A 19,951-nucleotide genomic window follows, 5' to 3' on the forward strand; every position below is an offset into this window, starting at 1 on the left:
CACTTGGCATGGAAAAATCTCGAACACATACAAAAACAGAAAGCATCGTTTAATGAGCCACCATGTAGCCAGTGGCAGTATGTCTCAACACATGGGCATACTTATCTCATGTGTGCAGCTTCATACATGTAGGATCATCCTGAATCAAAGTCTGCAACTCACATAACTGCACTTGTCAATACTTCAGGAGTTATCTCTAAAAGACAAAAATTGGAAACATATACACAATAACATAACCACACCTAAAAATACTAAAAGTAATCTCTTTTTTAAAAAAAAATTATTTATTTATTTAACAGGCAGAGTTACAGAAAGAGTGGGAGAGAGAGACAGGGAGAGAGACAGAGACAGACAGAGAATGAGAAAGAGAGGGAGATCTTCCATCTGCTGGTTCACTCTCAAATGACTACAACTGCTGGGGCTGGGCCAGGCCAAAGCTGGGAGCCTGGATCTCTATCGGGGTCTCCCAAGGGAGTGGCAGGTGCTCTGGCACCTAGACCATCTTTTGCTCCTTTCCCAGGCACACTAGCAGGGAACAGGATCCCAAATGGAGCAGCCAGAACTCAAACTGGCGTTCACACGGAATGCCAGCATCGTGGTCTCCAGGTTTTCTGCTGCACCACACAGCAGTTAAGATACTGTTTGGGGGAGCTGGGTCGCGTACCAGAGAGCCTGGGTTCAGGTCCTGGCTCCACTCTCCACCGCACTTTCCTGCTACTGTGCACGCACACTGGAGATGGCTCAGCTGGTTGGGTCCCTGCTGCTCACCTGAGAGAACTGGATTGAGTTTTCAGTTCTTGGCTTTAGCCTGGCCTAGAACCGGTTGTTGCAGGCATTTAGCAAATCAGCGGATGGCAAATTTGTGTGTGTGTATGTGTCTGTCTGTCCCCATCTCTGTCTCTTTCTCTGTCTCTCAACCTCTCAAATAAATTAATTAAAAAAATTATTTCTTTCTATCACCCAGTGTTTAGTGTTCCAATTGTATCATACTTTTCAGTTGCTGTATCTCTTCCCTCTTTTTTCTTCTTGGAACAATTTTGTTTTGTTTTGTTTTGTTTGTTTGTTTGTTTTTGACAGGCAGGGTTAGACAGTGAGAGAGAGAGAAAGCTCTTCCTTCCATTGGCTCACCCCCCAAATGGCTGCTACAGCCGCTGTACTGCACCGATCTGAAGCCAAGAGCCAGGTGCTTCCTCCTGGTCTCCCATGCGGGTGCAGGGCCCAAGCACTTGGGCCATCCTCCACTGCCTTCCCGGGTCACAGCAGAGAGCTGGACTGGAAGAGGAGCAACCAGGACAGAATCCGGCACCCCAACCAGGACTAGAACCCGGAGTACCGGCACCGCAGACGGAGGAGTAGCCTAGTGAGCCACGGCGCCGGCCTCGGAGCAATCTGTTTACTGTTTTTTTTTTTCTTTTTTACCTTGCAATTAGTGTCCTATATCTAGAGTTGGCCACATTCTGGACTTTACTGACTGCAGCCCTGGGATGTCATTCTGCCCAGAGGCTGATTCTTTGTGGGCCAGTGCCCCGGCTGGGGAGGACAAGCAACTCAACGCAAGGGCAGCATGTTGCTTTGCTAACTTCGCGGCATCAGAGCCCTGACCACGAGCCCTGACCACCACCGAGCTTCGGACCCTGCGGCAGCCCAGATGGCACAGCAGTGAGTGAGCAGACGAAGCACGGGGCAGAGAGCTGTCGAGCAGCCTGCGGAGGAAGCTTCCTCTGACGACAGGAGGGCTACCCGGCGGAACCCGAATGGGGCAGTCATACTGGTTTAGATTTGAAAACGGCTTTGCAATTCACACAAACCATCTCCTGAGCCCCATATAATCCTTCGATCCAGGTATTAGGAGCTTGTTCTGCAAAGGGAAAGACAGTATTAGGAAAGGAAAGCAACATGACCAGGCTCACGGAACAGGTGGCATCAGTGGTCTCCCGCCTTCAGAAGCCACCAGGGAACCTGCACTGCTGGCGATAGAGCTCTCCAGGAGGAAATGCGACACCAGATGCTGAGTCTGCTTTCTGACACTGCAGCGCTAGGACTTTCCATCCGTCCATCCATCCACCTGCACGCCCACGCATCCATCCATCCGTCCATCCATCCATCCACCTGCACGCCCACACATCCATCCGTCCATCCATCCACCTGCACGCCCACGCATCCGTCCATCCATCCACCAGCACGCCCACGCATCCATCCATCTGTCCATCCATCCACCTGCACGCCCATGCATCCATCCATCCATCCATCCATCCACCTGCACACCCACACATCCATCCATCCATCCATCCATCCATCCACCTGCACACCCACACATCCATCCATCTGTCCATCCATCCACCTGCACGCCCACGCATCCATCCATCCATTCATCCATCCATCCATCCATCCATCCACCTGCACGCCCACACATCCATCCGTCCATCCATCCATCCATCCATCCATCCATCCACCTGCACGCCCACGCATCCATCCATCCATCCATCCATCCACCTGCATGCCCACGCATCCATCCATCTGTCCATCCATCCACCTGCACACCCACGCATCCATCCATCCATCCGCTCATCCTTCCCCTTTTTCTTTGTCTGTTCCCCACCCATGAAATGAGAGGACACTGTGACCCCAGCACTAGCCCGGTGCTGGGGACACAGAGCTGAATCAGACGCAAGCTTGGCGCTCAGGGAGGCCAGGGCTGGGGCAAAGACAGCAAGGGGGCAGCAGACGGTGCTGGCTTCCTGCCACGCTCCCTCCTCATGGAAGCAGGCAAGCTCGGAGTTTGCAGCAGGAAACAGACTGGGTGTCCAGGAAGGAGTCTCAGAGGCAGTGGCTCCTGAAGCGTCTGGTAGGGAATTCGTAGGAATCCGCTCGGCCGGGTGGAGAGGGTGTGAGGCCAGGAGGGACGAGAAGGCACATGGAGCAGGGCAAGTGCAGGTGCAAGGGCCTGGCATCGAGGCAGGGTAGAGACTGTGGGAGGAAGAGCAAGTGCTTCGGGACGGCCAAGGCAGACGGTGTGAAGGCCCCAGCTGACCTTAGACCTTGGAGGCCCCGGGCACTGTTATTGTCCGAGGCCCCGCCCCATCGTATCATGCATATTAAAATTCACCCACATCGCATATTCAACACGAGTTACACAGAGCTATGGAACAGCCGAGGCCAGTCACAAAGACAGGTGACGTCATATGACCTCCACAGACATTTAAACACACATTTACTCATTTCAACCTGGCAACTCTCATGTTTCTCAGTTTTTGGGGAACATCCAAGTTCAGACATACAGAGAGGCTCTGGAAACAGATCTTTCTGGAGCTACCCATGCCATGATAGACTGACTGATCAGGCATCAGGACCCCCGGAGAGAGGGGTCCCAGCCGGTGAATGCACTGTGTTCTGTGGAGGGTCCTTGGCTGTGCTGTCGGGAGCTTGGCATGAGAAGCCTTGGAGGGCTATATTGTAATTTGTTTAGTGTAAAGCATTTAATTTAAAAACGTTGGCTCTACAATATATAAAATAGCTATTATAAATGCACATAGTGTATTCTATGGCTGCCAGGTTTACTTTTTTTTTCCTTTTAGGAAACTATAAGTTATACTGTGGTTAAGACTTGTCCCCCCCACCCCCAGCCTTGACTAAGCCCACATTCTGTCACAGCAATGTCTAGTCAGATGTAACAGCCCCAAGGCAGGTTCAACCCCTGCAAACCAGTCATAACCAGTTTCACAGCACAAGGACCCCGTACGCATGCATTTATCCATTCTAGTGCCGTACTAGCTGCCCGGCAAGTCATTAACGCACCTGCCCCATAAGAAGCAGGAAACAGCACCCACCCCGCTTGCATCTCTTCACTGTCTCTCCGGAACAGCAGGGCTCACATCACTGAGGCCCGAGAACAGTTCTTTTTCCCATTCACCCTGCGTGAAAGACGGAATGGCTGAAGTCCAAGGGCAGCATAGGATGAACCACGTCTTAACCAAAAAGTCACACAGGAAACCAAAGTATGTTTCTACAAAGCGCCACCAGATCTGCCTCCACTTCAGCTTCCTCTCCCCATAGAGGGAGCTCTTGTCCTGGAGGCTGTAGCGGCCAGGTTGGGGGAGGGGGCTGGGGAGCTTTCCCACCAGGGGACTTGTTGCAATCTGCTTGGTTCTTTTCCCTAACACCGAAGTCCCAGGTGGCTTCTCCAACCGCTGCACATCTTCTGATGCCCAGGAGGAGCTGCAGTGGCCAAGCAAAGAAATGATGCGCTTCCCAACCAGGGACCAGACCGCTCTGTGCTCTCCTGTAGGGTTTTAAGCTGGAGCCAGCGTGGGTGGCCAGAGAAGGAAGCAGCGGGCAAGTCTGAGGGCGGCAATCAGAGAGAGGAGGCCCTCTTACAGCTCCTGAGATGTTGAAGAGAACAGGCCAACCCTGCTTGAAGCAAAGCGTGCATTCGCAGGTTTAATGCCATGTCTGCTCCCCCAGGGCCAGCCTGGGTCAAGCCCTCGTGACCAAGACCGGACGCTGAACACCTGGGGCCTGAGGACAGGCAGCCCTGCCTCCTCCAGAGGGCGCCACAGGACTGCCTTTTTCCAAGCAGAATCCAGCAGGCGCGGTGGCCACAGAGGGACAGTTTCGTTGTCAATGGCTCAGTGGGACTGGCAGCCGGCACCAAGGGAGCTGGCCCTGAAAGGGAGCCATCCCAGCCAGGAGAGGAGGGGTCTAGTTTTCCAGAACCAGGCTGAGACCCGAAGCTGGCAGAAGGAGAGACCCCAGGGCGTCCGCAGCTTCCAGTTTCTGGTGAAAATCAGATCTAGCCAGACCTCCTGCCTTATCCAGAGAGGAAGTGAGGCCAGGGAGTGGAGAAGCTCGCCCAGGACACCAGGGCATAGGAGAGGCAGGCTGGGACTGCAGGCCAGCTCTGTCCTGTGTGGCTCAGTCACACAGCAGTGATCGGCGACACTGCAAATCATGATCATAAACACTGCGCCCTTGTGCTGAGCCAGGCACTGAACAGTTTGGGTGCGTGATCACCTCTCAGGCCCACAACTTCCCTGCTGATGGGCGATACCATCCCCATCCTTGCAAGAGAATGAAACAAACCCGGGAGGTCAAGGCGTGCCTTGCCTAAGGTCACGGTGGCTGTGCTTATCAGTGGGAGGGTTGGGGGGTTGGGGGGGATGGGGGAGACCCTAAAGGAGGCCCCTTCTCTGGCTTAGCCCGGGGCTCGGCTTAGTGTTGAGAGGATGACAAGACTACTCTACCCCCTTTCTGGGAGTATGTGATTTTGTTCAGTGACACGGCTTTCTAGAACTGGAAAGTGGATTCATGCGCTGCTCCTGTTTTCACTAAGGATGTTCTAATGAGTTGATCCTTAGCCAGGAAGTTACATTAACCAGGACACCTCTTGCCTCAAGCACTCTGGCTGCTTGATTAATGGGGACTTGGCCATGCCAGCTGAGTGGCTTTGGAGTACACAACAGGGCGGGGACCTAAACTCCAAATCCCACATCTTCACATGTGGTCGGGAAGGGGGCCCTTCAAGATCCACACTTAGGCAGGCCCTGGGGCCCCAGGAGGGCCAGCCGCCTCTCTTCTGGCTCACGGGACCCATCGGCGCACAGACTAGAAGCTGTCATAGCCACATTTTGAAGCTCACTTGCAACCCAATGAAAGACAAGAGTTCCACTCAGGCCTAGGTCACTCTTGCTTTTCCATTTCCCAAAGCAAGCAAGCAGATAAGGCCATGGGGAAGGATCCTGGGATGCCAGAATTTGGAGTTGGTTGCAAACAAAGGCATTGGCAGAACTCACCTCCCCCACCCCCAGGAGCCCTTCAACCTTCATTCAACAAATATTGACTCTGGGCACGGAGCTGACATGGGAGCAGGATGTTCAAGGTCTCAGCTCTCAAGGAGCCTGCATTCGAAGGATACAGGGGGTGTGGTGGGGAAGCCGGAAACTCAACACACAGAGAGGGTAAAGTCTGGCGGAACAATAAAACTGCACAGCGTGAGGAAAGGGGGTGGAGAGGACTGTTGAGTGAGTAGTTACCGTAAGAAATTTGAATTTAGGGGCCAGGTTAAGCCACCCACCTGCAGGACCAGCATCCCATATGGGCACTGGTTCAAGTCCTGGCTGCTCCACTTCCCATCCAGCTCCCTGCTAATGTGCCTGGGAAAGCAGTGGAAGATGGCCCAAGACTTTGGGCCCCTGTCACCCATGTGGGAGCCCTGGATGGAATTCATGGCTCCTGGCATCAGCCTGGCCCAGTCCTGACCATTTCAGCCATTTGGGGAGTGAACCAGCAGATGGAAGTCTCTCTCTCTCTCTCTCTCTCTCTAGCTAGCTAACTCTGCTTTTCAAATAATTTTTTTTTGCTTTTCAAATAATTAAAACAAATATCTTAAAAAAAAAAAAAGAAAGAAACTTGAGTTTAGATTTGAATGACGAGAAGGAAAGAAGCTGAAAGAAATGCATTCTAGGTAGAGAGAAGAGAAAGTACCAAGGCCTGGGGCCTGAGGCTGCTTGCACGTGGGAGGCACTGGGAGCAGTGCTGCTCAGTGGGACAGCCCTGGGAGCCACACGTGTCATCTTAAAATATCTAGTAGCAGAATTTTTTAAAAAATGTTTAAAAACAGGTAAAATGAACTTCAATGTGTTTTATTAACCTAGAAGACAAAATCAATAATGATAACAATAAAATACTTACATTCTTTTCTTTTCCCTCTACACTAAATCTTCCAAAGCTGGTGTAGATTAGCAGTATATCCCATGTGGTCCTGAGCCCCAGGCCAGGCGACAGTGTGTGTGTGTGTGTGTGTGTGTGTGTGTGTTGGGGTGGGGGGTAAGGCCAGGATCAGGAAAGTACTCTTCCGCAGGACATCCCAGGCCGGCTCTGAGGGGCCTGAGGGAGCCGCCCCCCCGCCCCCCGGGGGTGGCAGTTTCTGGAGCAGCTGCCTCCTGGCCCAGCGCCTCTTCCCTGCAGTGGTTCCCAGGAAGCCCAGGCTGGGCACGTGGAAAAGCTTCGTGGCTGGCCCGGGGCCTGGAGCCGCCTCCCGGGCCCACTCGGCCAGGCCCCGTGCCAGGTGCCCGTGTCCGCCCAGGCGAGGTGGGGCCCCTCTGCCAGGCGCCCGGCCCCGCCCCGCCCCTTTTGGACTCCGCTTGGGTTTTCGGGTGCAGACAGGTCTGCATACCTCTGAAGAAGCCAGCTCAGGGCTCATCAAAGCCGGCGAAACCAAGCCGGGACGTCGGCCCGCAGTTCCCGCGAGCGCCACGAGGGGCACCAGTGACCAAGGCCCGCGCGGGCTGCCTCCCAGGACCCCGCGCAATCCTGTCCTTGTCCCCCTCCCTGCTTGGCCCCCAGATGGGGCTGGCCCTGCTGAGCCCCCGCGCACGCGTCAAAGGCTCTCCCTCCAGCCTCACTCCTCACCCAGCAGGACCATGCCCGCAGTGATGGCCGGGGTTCCCTCGTTTTCTGGGCCCTGGGCCCCTGCCAAGCTGGTGGGGAGGGTGCCAGCAAGCCAGAGACAAAGGAAGTAGCCTGGCCCCGGGAGGCCCTTCTGCTCGGGGCGGTGATAGGTGGAGACAAACAACGGTGAGTCCAAAGTCTGTGCATTCGAGACTGGAGCCAGGAACAAAAAAGATTCCACTGTTCGGATGTTTTCCACCCGGAGGCTGAAATAACAGCAGAGGCCTGGCTGCCCACGTGGTGTCTGCGGCCAAAACAGGACCCACATAATAAGGGCCTGGATCGGGAAGGGCCTTTCCCATTGCGTGGTGCAGTGTCGTCACAGCAGCAACAACAGAGCTTTACAAGCTGACGTCGGGACCCCGTGGACGCCGTGCCTCTGCCGGCTGCACATTCCTGTACCTTCCAACTGTGTTCCCGAAACACCGCCTTGCCCAGCCCGGACTGCGGGGAGGGAAGGGCCAGACCCAGAGGCACCTAGACCCGGCTGAGCCTGGAGGAAAGATCAGCACCTCCCCAGCGGCTCCTCGCCTTCCCACAGGGAGGTGGCCGTAGTCTTCCTTCCAGAAAATGTGTTCCTGGGTTGCACGTGACCATGAGACCATGCTCTCGCAAGGAAGCCCCCAGCTGCCAGGGAAACAGAAAGGCACGGGCCTGCTCACCAAGGAGCAAACTATCTGACCTCGCGAAGATGTGGGATGGGATGGGATACCTTTGCACCTGGGGGGAGTCCAGTTAGGAGGATGTGGAGACAGCGAGAGCCTGTCTCGGTGCCAGCGACTGCAGGGACAGGGCCACACAGGGCAGCCCAAGAGGGCAGTCCGGAAGGGGCCTGGGGAACCTGGAGGATCTGGAAAGTGGAGGAAGAAGGGCTACCTTTTTTTAATTATTATTATTTTATTTGACAGGCAGAGTTAGACAGTGAGGGAGAGAGACAGAGAGAAAGGTCTTGCTTTCTGTTGGTTCACCCCCCCAAAATGGCTGCTACGGCTGGCGCCCTGCGCTGATCTGAAGCCGGGAGCCAGGTGCTTCCTCCTGGTCTCCCATGCGGGTGCAGGAGCCCAAACACTTGGGCCATCCTCCACTGCCCTCCAGGGCCACAGCAGAGAGCTGGACTGGAAGAGGAGCAGCTGGGACTAGAACCCAGTGCTCATATGGGATACTGGTGCCACAGGCGGAGGATTAACCAAGTGAGCCATTTGAAAGACAGAGACAGAGTGATATCTGTTTGTTTCCTCTCTAAATGCCTGTAACAGCCTTGGCTGCACCAGGATCTGAAAACTCAATCCAGGTCTCCCCCATGGGCGGAAGGGCCCCAAGTACTTGAGCCATGGCTGGCTGCCTCCCGGGGTGCCTGTTAGCAGGAAGCCGATCCCAGGCACTCTAACACGGGACGCAGGTGCCCTAGGCAGCGTCTTACCCACTGTGCCCAACTCCCGCCCCCAAGAGCAGCCTCAAAGTTGGTGCTTCGTGTACCTTCAGTAGGCGCCATAGAAAAGTCTTGCAGGTACTTTGAGTGGGTTTGGTACTCGCAGTCACCCTCGGAGGCAGATACACATTCACAACTCTGAAACTCCAAATTCCCCAAAGCTCTGAAAAACGGAAAGCACCTAAATTACTTGTTTGATCATAAAAGCCAATTTGAGATCATCTGAGTCCTTTTATCTACTCAGTGTGGACATTCATGCCAATCCTGCAAAAAAAAAAAAAAAATGGTAACTAGTTTGATACTTGGGGTGCTGCCCTAGACTCCAGTGAGGTGTTATGCAATATGACAGCATTTCAAATAGTCTGTGAGAAATGGAACTAAAAGATAAATTGGAGGGGTTGGCACCGTGGTGTAGTGGGTAAAACTGCCACTTGCAGTGCCAGCATCCCATATGGACGCCGATTCGAGTCCCAGCTGCTCCGCTTCCGATCAAGCTCTGTGCCATGGCCTGGGAAAGCAGTAGAAGATGGCCCAGGTCCTTGGGCCCCTGCACCTGCACGGGAGACCCAGGAAAAGCTCCTGGCTCCTGGCTTCAAACAGGCCCAGCTCCAGCCTTTGTGACTATTTGGAGAATGAACCAATGGATAGAAGATTTCTCTGTCTATTCCTCTCCCTCTCTATCTCACTGTGTGTATGGGTAACTCTGCCTTTCAAATAAATAAATAAATCTTTTAAAATAATAATAATTATAATAAAGAGATAAGTTGAAGGGGCCGGCGTCTTGGTGCCACAGGCTATGCGGCCACTTGTGATGCTCGTATCCTGTATCCCAGTTCAGGTCCTGGCTGCTCCACTTCTGATCCAGCTTCGTGCTAATGCACCTGGGAAGGCGGCAGGTGATGGCTCAAGTGCCTGGGTTCCTGCTACCCATATGGGAGACCCAGATTTAGTCTCCAGCTCCTGGTTTCAGCCTGGCCTGTTCATGGCTGTGGCAAGCATTTCTGAATGGATGTCTATCTGTCTCTATTTCCCTGCCTTTCAACAAAAAGCAAATAAAAATTTGAATTTTTAAAAAAGATTTTATTTATTTATCTGAAAGGCACAGGGACAGAGAGAGAAGGAAAGAGAAAGATGAAGAGACATCTTCCATATGCTGCTTCACTTCCCAAATGGCTGCAAACAGCCAGAGTTGAGTGAAGCCGAAGCCAGGAGCCGGGAACTCCTACTGGGTCTCCCTTATGGGTGCAGGGACCCAAGCACTTGGATCATCTTCTGCTGCTTTCCCAGGCCATAGCAGAGAGCTGGATCAGAAGTGAAGCAGTGGGTTCTCGAACCGGTGCCCATATGGGATGTGGGTGTCACAGGCAGTGGCTTAACCTACTGCACTACAACATCAGCCTCAAATGTTTTAAAATTATGCAATTAAAAGATAATTTTATTTTGGTGCAGATTTTGAAATCTATGCGTAATTGTTTCATAATGTGTATTTGCCATGAATTTTTTAAAACCTCTTATATGCACAGATTAAAAAAAAAACTTTCTGCACCCAAAGAAACTCATCTTCCAACTCTGTGCCTACAAACTTTTGAAGTACCCTCATACAGAGTATGCATTTCTTTAAAAAGAAGACACACCTGTCGAAAAACAGAACTATCCTGAATCCTGAGCCACACCTGGCCCATGGGGTTTTGAGGAAGGGACTGTGGACCTGGGCTGGCCAGGGCAGCCAGGGTGCTGGGGCACAGAGATCCCCAGTGTCGGGCTGAGGACTCTGCTCCAGAAGTTTCAGACAAAGTCTGCGATGCCATGCAGCAGAGCCCAGGCTGAGCCTGGATGATTGGAGACAGTGGTGCATGGGCCATTTCCAGCCCACGGATGCAGAGACGAACTAGCTGAGGAGGAAGCCAGAAGGCCAAAGACATTGCTGCACCCTTGAGAGATGGCGCCGTCTCCAGAGTGTGGGATCCGGCCCCCGGGGGCCTGGCCAGCTGCTTGGGCACAGGGACTCTGGGCTCTGAATCCAGAGATCCACAGCTCTGTAGCTAATTGTTGTTTCTCTAAGCAGGTTTCCTCTTGTGTGCTGTGGAGGCAGTAACAACATCTGCCTCCTGGAGCTGCTGGCACTACACGAAAACATGATCTACAGAAAGCACTTGGCAAAGTGTCAGGAACTCAGTGAGCATTCATTGGATGTTAGCACTCACTGCTGTGGTCCTCCCTGGCCCATGGCAGAGTGGGGAGAGGGGGTTTTGTTCCTCGACCCCCAGAGGATGGCTGAGACCACAGATAGTACCTAACCCTGTGTGTGCTAGGGTGTTTCCTGTGCATACAGATACAAATTTCATGCCTTTTCCGTCCTCTCTGACGTACTTACTAGGCAGCGTCACCATCAATTTGCAGACTGAGATGCAACAGTGAAACCAAGACAGATTTCCTTTTCCTTCTTCACAGTTTCACAGGCAGATGTTTGTTCTTACCATAAATCTTAGCAACCTCAGCATATAGTATTTTTCCTTTGCTTACCACATTGTGAACTTCCGCCTTTCCACTTAAAGGAAGCATCTCCTACAGTGGACATTGTGATCCAGTGGGTTAAGCTGCAACTAGAGTTGCTAGGATCCCATAGAGCCTGGGTTCAAGGGCCCACTGCTCTGTGGTTCAGATCCAGCTTCCTGCTAACGCACCTGCAAACGAAGCAAATAACAGCCCAAGTATTTGAGTTCCTAAAACTCAATGGAAGACCCGGGTGGAGTTCCTGACTCCTGGCTTCTAGCTCTGGCCTGATCCAGCCCCAGCTGTTGCAGACATTTCAAAAACAAACCAGCAGATGCAAGATCTCTCTCGCTCTCTCTCTCTTTCAAATAAATGAATAAATCTTTTAAAAAGGAAAGAAGAAAGATTCCCTTCACAGCTTCTCCTGGGCATATCCAAATTGCATGTTAGCACTTTGGGTCCATTATTAAGTAAAGTAAGGGTTCCTGGAACACATTCACTGTGACGCCATCACAGTGAATCCGATACCTGAGGTGACCAAGGGGCAGGTAGCACATAGAACGTGGATACGCTGCAGAAAGGGACAATTCACATTCCGGGTGGGGCAGAGAAAGATGGCTGGTGGCTGCAACATACTACTCAGAATGGTCTGTGACTTAGAATGGATGAACTGGGCACCAGCGTTGTGGCATAGTGGGTAAAGCTGCCACCTGCAACACCGGCATCCCATATGGGCACTGTTTTGTGTCCCGGCTGCTCCACTTCCATTCCAGCTCCCTGCTAATGGGCTGAGGAAAGCAGCAGAAGACGGCCCAAGTGCTTGGACCCCTGCCGCTTACATGGGAGACCCAGATGAAGCTCCTGGTTTCTGGCTTCAGCCTGGCTCAGCCCTGAGTATTGTGGCCACTGGGGGAGTGAACCAGTGGATGGAAAATTTCTCTGTGTCTCTCCCTCCCTCCCTCCCTCCCCCCCACCAACTCTCACTTTCAAATGAATAATCTTTTCTTTAAAAAATGTGAATTGCTTGTATCTGGAATTTTCCATTTAATACTTTTGGCCCACAGTTGACCTCAGGTAACTGAACCTGCAGAGAGCAAAGCAGCACATGAGGGCGGACTGCTGTATTTTCAAGGACGGGCATGCAGGGGTACTTCTTGAGGAGTTCCTAATCTCAGCATGCATGTGATGGGTATTTTTGGATTACCACTTGGTTTTAAGTAATTTAAATTATTATTTTTTCCTCCATTAAGACAATCACAGAATGACTTTGTTTCTCAAGATTTATGTATTTATTTGAGAGACAGAGTTACAGACAGAGAGGGAGAGACAGAGAGAGGTCCTCCATCCACTGGTTCACTCCTCAGATGACCACAATGTTCCTGGAGGTGGGTCAGGCTGAAGCCGGGAGCCAGGAGTTTCTTTTGGCTCTCCCACACAGGTGCAGGGGCCCAGGCACTTGGGCCATCTTCTGCTGCTTTCCCAGGCCATAGCAGAGAGCCCGATCGGAAGAGGAGCAGCCAGGACTTGAACCACTGCCCTGGGCTGCCAGCACTGCAGGTGGAGGCCGAGCCTACAAAGCCATAGCGCTGACCCCAGAGTGAATATGCTTAACACCACTAAACATAAAAATAACTCAGATGGTAAACTTTACATTTTGCCTATTTTATTAAAAGTTAAAATGTAAAAAAGAAAAAAATTGGCACATATATATTAGGGAATAGAATGTAAAAGCACATGAATAAAATAAGATTTCAAGGAATTTCTAACCATTTGGGGGTGAGGGTCGAGGAGGGTGTGGGTTGAGTGTTGGCAGAGCAGACAGGGGACCTGTCTGCCATGTTCCTGAACTTGGCCCAGGGTTAAGGAGTCTGATGAGTTTTGCAAACAGGGGTAAATCAAGCTGTACAAAGCTTTAGAACACTGATGCTCACACACATTTCAGCTCCCATGCTGAGCACGGGGACGGACAGCCGAGCGTGCCTAAGCTCTCCTGGGGAATAGAAGATCAGTGTGAAGAGACAACAGTAACAGCCAGAGGATATAACAAGCTCTAGGAGGTGTATGCAGAGTTGAAGAACACTTGGAAGAAAGCCCTCTGCCTGCAAAGGGTCGTGGGCAGTTGGGGAGTAGAAGCACAGGAAAGCAACACTGAGTAGGTTGAGCTTCACCAGTTAGTGGTTTTCACACTCAAGCGTGCAAGGCCCAGCTTGCGGGACCTGGTACCCAGCGTCCGAGGTGGGGCCCGCGAACACGCGCTACTGAGTTTGATGATGTTGTGGCTACTGTGCAGGGAGAACACTGAGCTAGATCCATGAGAAAGGGCATCCCAGGTGATGGGGCAACTATGTGCAAAGGCGCGGAGTGCAGAAGCAACAGGTGTTTAGAGAGCAACCAGCAACTGTGTGAGGTTGGGTCACGTGGGCTGCCAGGTGCCAGATGATGATGGATTCGTGTGCCAAACCAGGGAGTTTGGACTTGATCCTGGACATGAAGGGCAGCCAAAGGAGGCTCTAGCGGAGGGAAGAATGCGAACAGATTGGCAGTTGAGCGAGATCACTCTGGAGGGCCAGTCGGGTGGGGGAGGAGAGAATGATGTTCTGAGTCCCGCCAGGAAGCTGTCACAGCCAGCCTGCCAGGTCCCACCAGCCTTGACCCCAGCAGTGGGGAGAAGTCAGAAGCCCAGACAAGCAGCAGTGCATGGCAAAACAGCAAGGCAGACGCCCACCGAGCAGACACTAAGTAGCGAGCATAGGACCAAGTGCACCATCTCATCAAGTTGTCCTAACAGCTTGCACTCAGAAGTTGGCATTGAAACTCAGCGAAGTTCAGAAACTGACCAGGGTTAGGACAGAGCCGGGTTCCAGCCCAGTGGTGAGACCCACTCTCTCTCTACCGCTCCACATTCCTGCACAGATGGGACTCTTCGAGAGCTTACCTCTTTCCTTCAGGGGCTGTGTGGAGAAGGTGTGTTGTCTCTCTGTGTGTGTACAAGTTGCATGGAAGTGTAGATTGTGTGGAGGTGTGTGTGCACACCTATGGTGGGTGTAGGTGCTCAGCCTATCCATGCTGGCTGCTGATAAAGGTGCCCCCGATACCCTCCTGTCCCACTCGTCACTGGAGGTATAAGGGTCTCCTTGAGAAAATCTTCAAGAGGACAGGGAGAACCAGGGAGGGAGGGTTTTGCCAAGTCGATGGAGGTAGCAGATCAGGCTCTGGGGGAGAAGGATGGCACCGCGACTGTGAGCTCCCCTGACTTCACTCTGAATAACTCTCAGATCCTTGGGGGCCAGTGGAAGAGACCAGACAGGCAGCCCTGTAAAAATTCTGGGATCACAGGTGCAGTGGCGAGCTCTTATTTGCCAGGTGGAGAGCAGTGTTGTTTTCTTTTTTTAACACCTAACTAGGAACCAGCCAGAGAGAGAGATGCCGAAGAGTGAAAGGGGAAAAGAAAGCAGGCAGGGAAGGACTCAGTAGCTTGGAATCAGAAAAAAACAAGCTCAGGAGTCCCAAGAGCCAGGTTCTGCTGTGTGACCTTGGGCGCAGCCCTTTCCCTCTCTGGGCCTCGATTTCCTCAACCAGTCAAATTGGGTGGATAGATTACCTGTTCTCCGAGCTCCCCTCCAGCGTTGCCATTCTGCGTGTTTCCTTATAAACGTACCTGAGTGTGACTTTTCCAGGAAAGCGTCAGGTATTTCAACAGGCAAGCTTCTGTTTGCCCAATACTCTTTGTCAGCCCTCAGCGGGTTGTGTCCGCCTTTGTGTCCAGGGGATTTTCTATGATGTGTGCATTTTCTAATTTCTACAGCTTTATTTCCTTGTTCATATTGGTTGACTGTTTTTTTTTTTAAAGTAAATATGCAGTCCCATGCCAACAGGAATATCCTGTTTACCAGAGCCTCCTTTTACAAGGTACCAGCTATTTGAAAACATTTGTGAATTGCCACATCAGAATAATCTTATGATATGCAACTCTTTTTTTCAAGCAGCATTATTTATTCTCTTGCGTGTAACCATAGAGTACAGTAGAGCACCATAAAAAGTTAACATCCAAAGACCATGATCATGCTGACCCGCTTCCTTTCTCTCCTTCTGCTACAACTAAACGCTGCTGCCTCAGTACCTTCAACAACAGAAATGCATGGGCTTACCAGTTTGGGAGCCTGGATGTGTGTGAGTCCAGGTACGTAAGGTACCAAGAGGAGTCAAATCCCCTGAAGCAGAATGGCAGTGGCCAGGGCCTGGAGGGCGAGGGGAATGGGCTCTATTGCCCAACGGGTACAGAATTTTGGTTGAGGAAGCTGACAAAGTTCTGCAGACAGGTGGAAGTGGTGGTTGTACAACCATATGAATGCAGTTAATACCACTAAACCATGCATTCAAAAAGAGTTAAGATGGTACATTTTATGTCCTGTGTTATCACAATGAAAAATAAACGATACACTTCTTGCCTCTTGGAGATTAGCACATTGGAAGTTGGAATCCAAGGAGCAGTGTGGCCTGGTGCGGAGACCCCTAAGCTCGAGATCGAAGGAAGCAGCCCTTGGTGGAGTGATGGGGTCAGAACCCCTACAAGGAGTCATTGATGTTGCCTCCAGATCCTGGAGAGCCCTCTATGATGCCCCCACCAAAGGACGGCTCCCACTCCTCTGGGAACAGGGAGCTCCCTCCCGCTCCTTCTCAGCATTGGGCACTGCTGACATGCTAGAACATTCTTCCCGATGTGGAGCCCAAGGTTGCATCCTTGGTCCTTGTTCTGCCCCATGGGGCCTCTCAGGACAGCCTTTTCCCCTTCCCCATCTATCTGTAGTTATCCCCTCTGTCTAGCTTCATCCCAAGGAGAGGCCATTGTTTGATATAATTCAAGATCCCACTGGCAGAATCCCGAGGGGAACCCTATATACCAATTCCCCAATCCCCAGAGCCTCACTATGGGCAGAAACACTCCAAGCACCACATCCCATTGAAAAGCACTTGGCGAACCCAGATGAGAAGACAAAGCAGGCATAGGGCAGCTGGGCTCTTCCAAAGACCCAAATGGGCTGGAGGCTCTGCCTGCCCCAAGTGTCTCCGTTCCTCGCCACCAGGTTGGCCCTCATTCAGAGCTCACTGCAAGGAGTGTTCTGATACACCAGACGCTCTGGGGTGAATCAGAAAACAGCCTCTGGTATTGCCTTCTTGCTTCATAAGCTTGTTTTTTAGGCAAGAAAAAGACAGAGAGATGGGGCCGGCACTGTGGTGTAGCAGGTTAATCCTCCACCTGCGGCGCCTGCATCTCATATGAGCGCTGGTTCTAGTCCCAGCTGCTCCACTTCTGATCCAGCTCTCTGCTATGGCCTGGGAAAGCAGTAGAGATTGGAGCCCTGCACCCATGTGGGAGACCCAGAAGAAGCTTCTGGCTCCTGGCTTCAGATAGGTCCAGCTCTGGCTGTTGCAGCCATTTGAGAGTGAACCAGCAGATGTAAGACTTCTCTCTCTCTCTCTGCCTCTGCCTCTCTGTAACTCTGCCTTTCAAATAAATAAATAAATCTCTTTAAAAAAAAAAAAAGTTCACTGTGTTCTGGATCTCCTAGCATCTCCAGGAGGCCCCAGAGCCACATTATACAGGGAAGGTGTGTGCATGTGTGCAAGCATCTGTGTGCGGACACACGAAAATGCAGTCTGGTTATTCTGGTTACGCAGCACTGCACGGAAAACCCCAGAGCACCAGGCTGTCCTCATTTAGGAGCTTAAAAATAACAAGCCATTCCACTCATTCAAAAGTGCTTTGTGGATTACAAAGTCCTTCCATAGCCTCCCACTGGGGGTGAAACTCTTGCAATCTTGAGGGTGGGGTGGGGGTGGGGACTACGCCCCTCCCCATGTTACAGAGGGGGAAACTGAACCAAACTGGAACAAATGGATTTGGCCAAACTCAAACGGACCCAAGTGTCCCAGTCATGACATTGGAGACATTCTGGCACATGGCGCAGGTTGGGGTAGGATGCTGCACGGTGCTTTGGTACTTGTCCAGGGTGAGTGTGACGATGAAGCGGAGTTGTTCTCGTGTCCCGGCTTGTTGCTAAGACTTGGTTCTGGTCAGGAGCTCGTTCCACAGGCTGGGCTGAACTAGGCACTAGAATTCCACAGCAAACAGCGGCGCTTTGTGTCTTGCCGGTTCGACGACTGAGCCTCTGCCCAGACTCCTCCAAGCTGGGCAGTTGTATGTCGATGCTCACTAAGCTGTGTGTCCTACCTCTGGGAATTCACAGAGGCTACACTGTACCCAGCCTGGGCTAGACAGAAGTGGAGGTGTGCATGAGAGAAGCTTCTAGAAGGATGAAGGCCTGAGCTGAGTCTTTAGGAACGAGTAGGCATTAGCTGGGCAGGGAGTGTGGTGCATGAAGAGAGGCCAGGGAGAAGGGCATCAAGCCAGGGAAAGAGCCTGGGCAAAGTCGCCCTCCATGTCTATGCAAATCACCTGCATGATTTTTACTACAAATGACTATCCCCTGTGCGATATTTAAATAATATTTTATTAGACTATTCTTAAAACTTAAATACATTTACTTGAAAAGGGCATACTATATTATGAGTTCGTGTGCCCGTTTCCTTTTTCCTAATACACATTAAAATAAATACCTAAGTATTCACGACAAAATGTCATCCATTGATGCTGTAAAGTCAGCTGGTATACCAGAGAGAACGTTCCCACATTGGGAAATCGGGGAACAAAAGCATGGCTGTGAGGAGGAGATTCCGGGGGAGGGGAGACTGCTAGGGGAGCAGGCACCAGGCAGGTATGGAGAGCTGAGCAGGGCCTGAACTTGAAGGAGCTTGTATGCTGCCTCAGGAGCCAGGCTGGGCTCCTCTCCGAGTTGGGAATGGAAAGCCACAGAGAGGCTGTGCTATGAGCAACTCAGGAGGCAAGGGAAAGCCAGCGCCTCCTTCCTGTGGCCCGGGTCATCCTTTGAAGGTCATATTTTAAAGCATTATCACGAGTTTCCATTCTTAGGCAACGTCCTGGAGGCAGAGCCCCATTGGACACCAAGCCTTGGAGTCAGAGAACCACTTCCCTGGCGGCTGAAGGAGCACGGGCAAGTCACCCCACCTCCACCGGCCCCAAGTCTCCTGCCCCTCCCCGGGCCTATGTCAAGAGGCCTGAAGCAGGACCTGCAGGTTTCAGGCCACAGGTCTCCTTCTCACGTCCCTCCGGGTCAGGGGTTCCCTCCCATGGCCCCGTTGACATTTGAGGCCGGATATCTCATGCTGGGGGGCACTGTCCTGTGTGACCCAGGAGGTTCACTTAGCAGCATCCCTAGCCTCTGCCTCAAGTCAGGACAACCACCTCCAGACATGGCCCGCAGTCCCTGGGGGAGGAAGATGTCACCTCCATTCGTGGTGTGGGTCCCGGTGACCTCAGCGGCGTGGACTGAGGCTGGACCCTGGCGAGCAGCGCCTCCCGATTTCAGAGCCCTGGATGGGAAAGGACTATTTGATGAAGGCGTTTTTGTCACTGTCTTTGTCGTGGTGAGCATGCCTCACTGATTCCCTAATTCTCATTAACTATTGAATCACTCATCGGTGTCCAGAGAAGAACACTTCGGAGACGGACAACGCTCCCAGCGCTCAAAGGCATGACCCGGTGCTTCCCTGCTTGGGCCTGTCCTCCATGAAAAGCCAGCCAGCAGGAGGAGAAAAGACCTTTGTTTGGGGCTTAGAGCAACCATGGGAAAAACGAGAATGACTACCCAACATGGCGGCAGACTCCCATACACTTTCCAAGTTCTAGAACCTGGCCAACCTGTTCTGTGACTCATCAGAGTAATTATAGCAATAGCATCACTGAGCACCTACTGTATACCATTGCACACACTTATCTAATCCTCCCAACAATCCATTATCCCCATTTCATACATAAGGAAACGGAAGCTCTATGGGGTTGGGTCCTTTCACAACACCGTACAGCTCTTAAGTAGAAGCCAACCAGACAGCACATGTTAGCCAACTATAGACAGCACATGTTAGCCCAGGTCTACCTGATTATTCCAAGTCCTTTGTTCTTTCTCTCATGTTGGGCTACAAGTTCTCTTTACTATGGGGCCAGCGCTGTGGCGCAGTGGGTTAAGCATCTGCCTACAGTGCTGGCATCCCATATGTATACTAGTTCATGTCCCAGCTGCTCCTCTTCCCTATCCAGCTCCCCACTAATGCACCTGGGAAAGCAGAAGATGGACCAAGTGCTTAGGCCCCTGCACCTATGACGGAGACCCAGACGAAGCTCCTGGCTCCTGGCTTTGCCTTGGCTCACTGTAGCCATCTGGGGAGCGAACCACCGGATGGAACACTCTCTCTCTCTCTCTCTCTCTCCCTCTCCCTCTCCCTCTCCCTCTCCCTCTCCCTCTCCCTCTGCCTTTCAAATAAATAAACAAGTCTTTAGGGGGAAACAAGACAATTGCAAAGCTGCTTGGGTTTGAAGGACCAGAGTCCTTAACTATGGCTCTGGGCACCAGAACTTAACAGCCACGTGCACATGAAACTGAAGAGAGTGACCCCTGCCAGTTTAAACCTTGTGAAATAAAGCTCAGACACAGGCACCACCGAACC

The 19,951-nt window shown here is 52.1% G+C and overlaps 1 long non-coding RNA gene across 1 annotated transcript; it reads right to left on the bottom strand.

Annotated features, from left to right (window-relative positions):
* Positions 1-2,506: 2,506 nt before the first annotated feature.
* Positions 2,507-19,666, bottom strand: LOC138847439 (uncharacterized). The gene is made up of 4 exons (XR_011385271.1): positions 14,970-19,666; positions 11,399-11,559; positions 8,923-9,038; positions 2,507-3,911 (listed from the first exon to the last, which is right to left on the bottom strand). It is a non-coding gene; the product is annotated as an uncharacterized lncRNA (long non-coding RNA).
* Positions 19,667-19,951: the final 285 nt, after the last annotated feature.

This window comes from Oryctolagus cuniculus, chromosome 1 (genome assembly GCF_964237555.1).
Source record: "Oryctolagus cuniculus chromosome 1, mOryCun1.1, whole genome shotgun sequence".
Lineage (NCBI taxonomy): Eukaryota > Metazoa > Chordata > Mammalia > Lagomorpha > Leporidae > Oryctolagus > Oryctolagus cuniculus.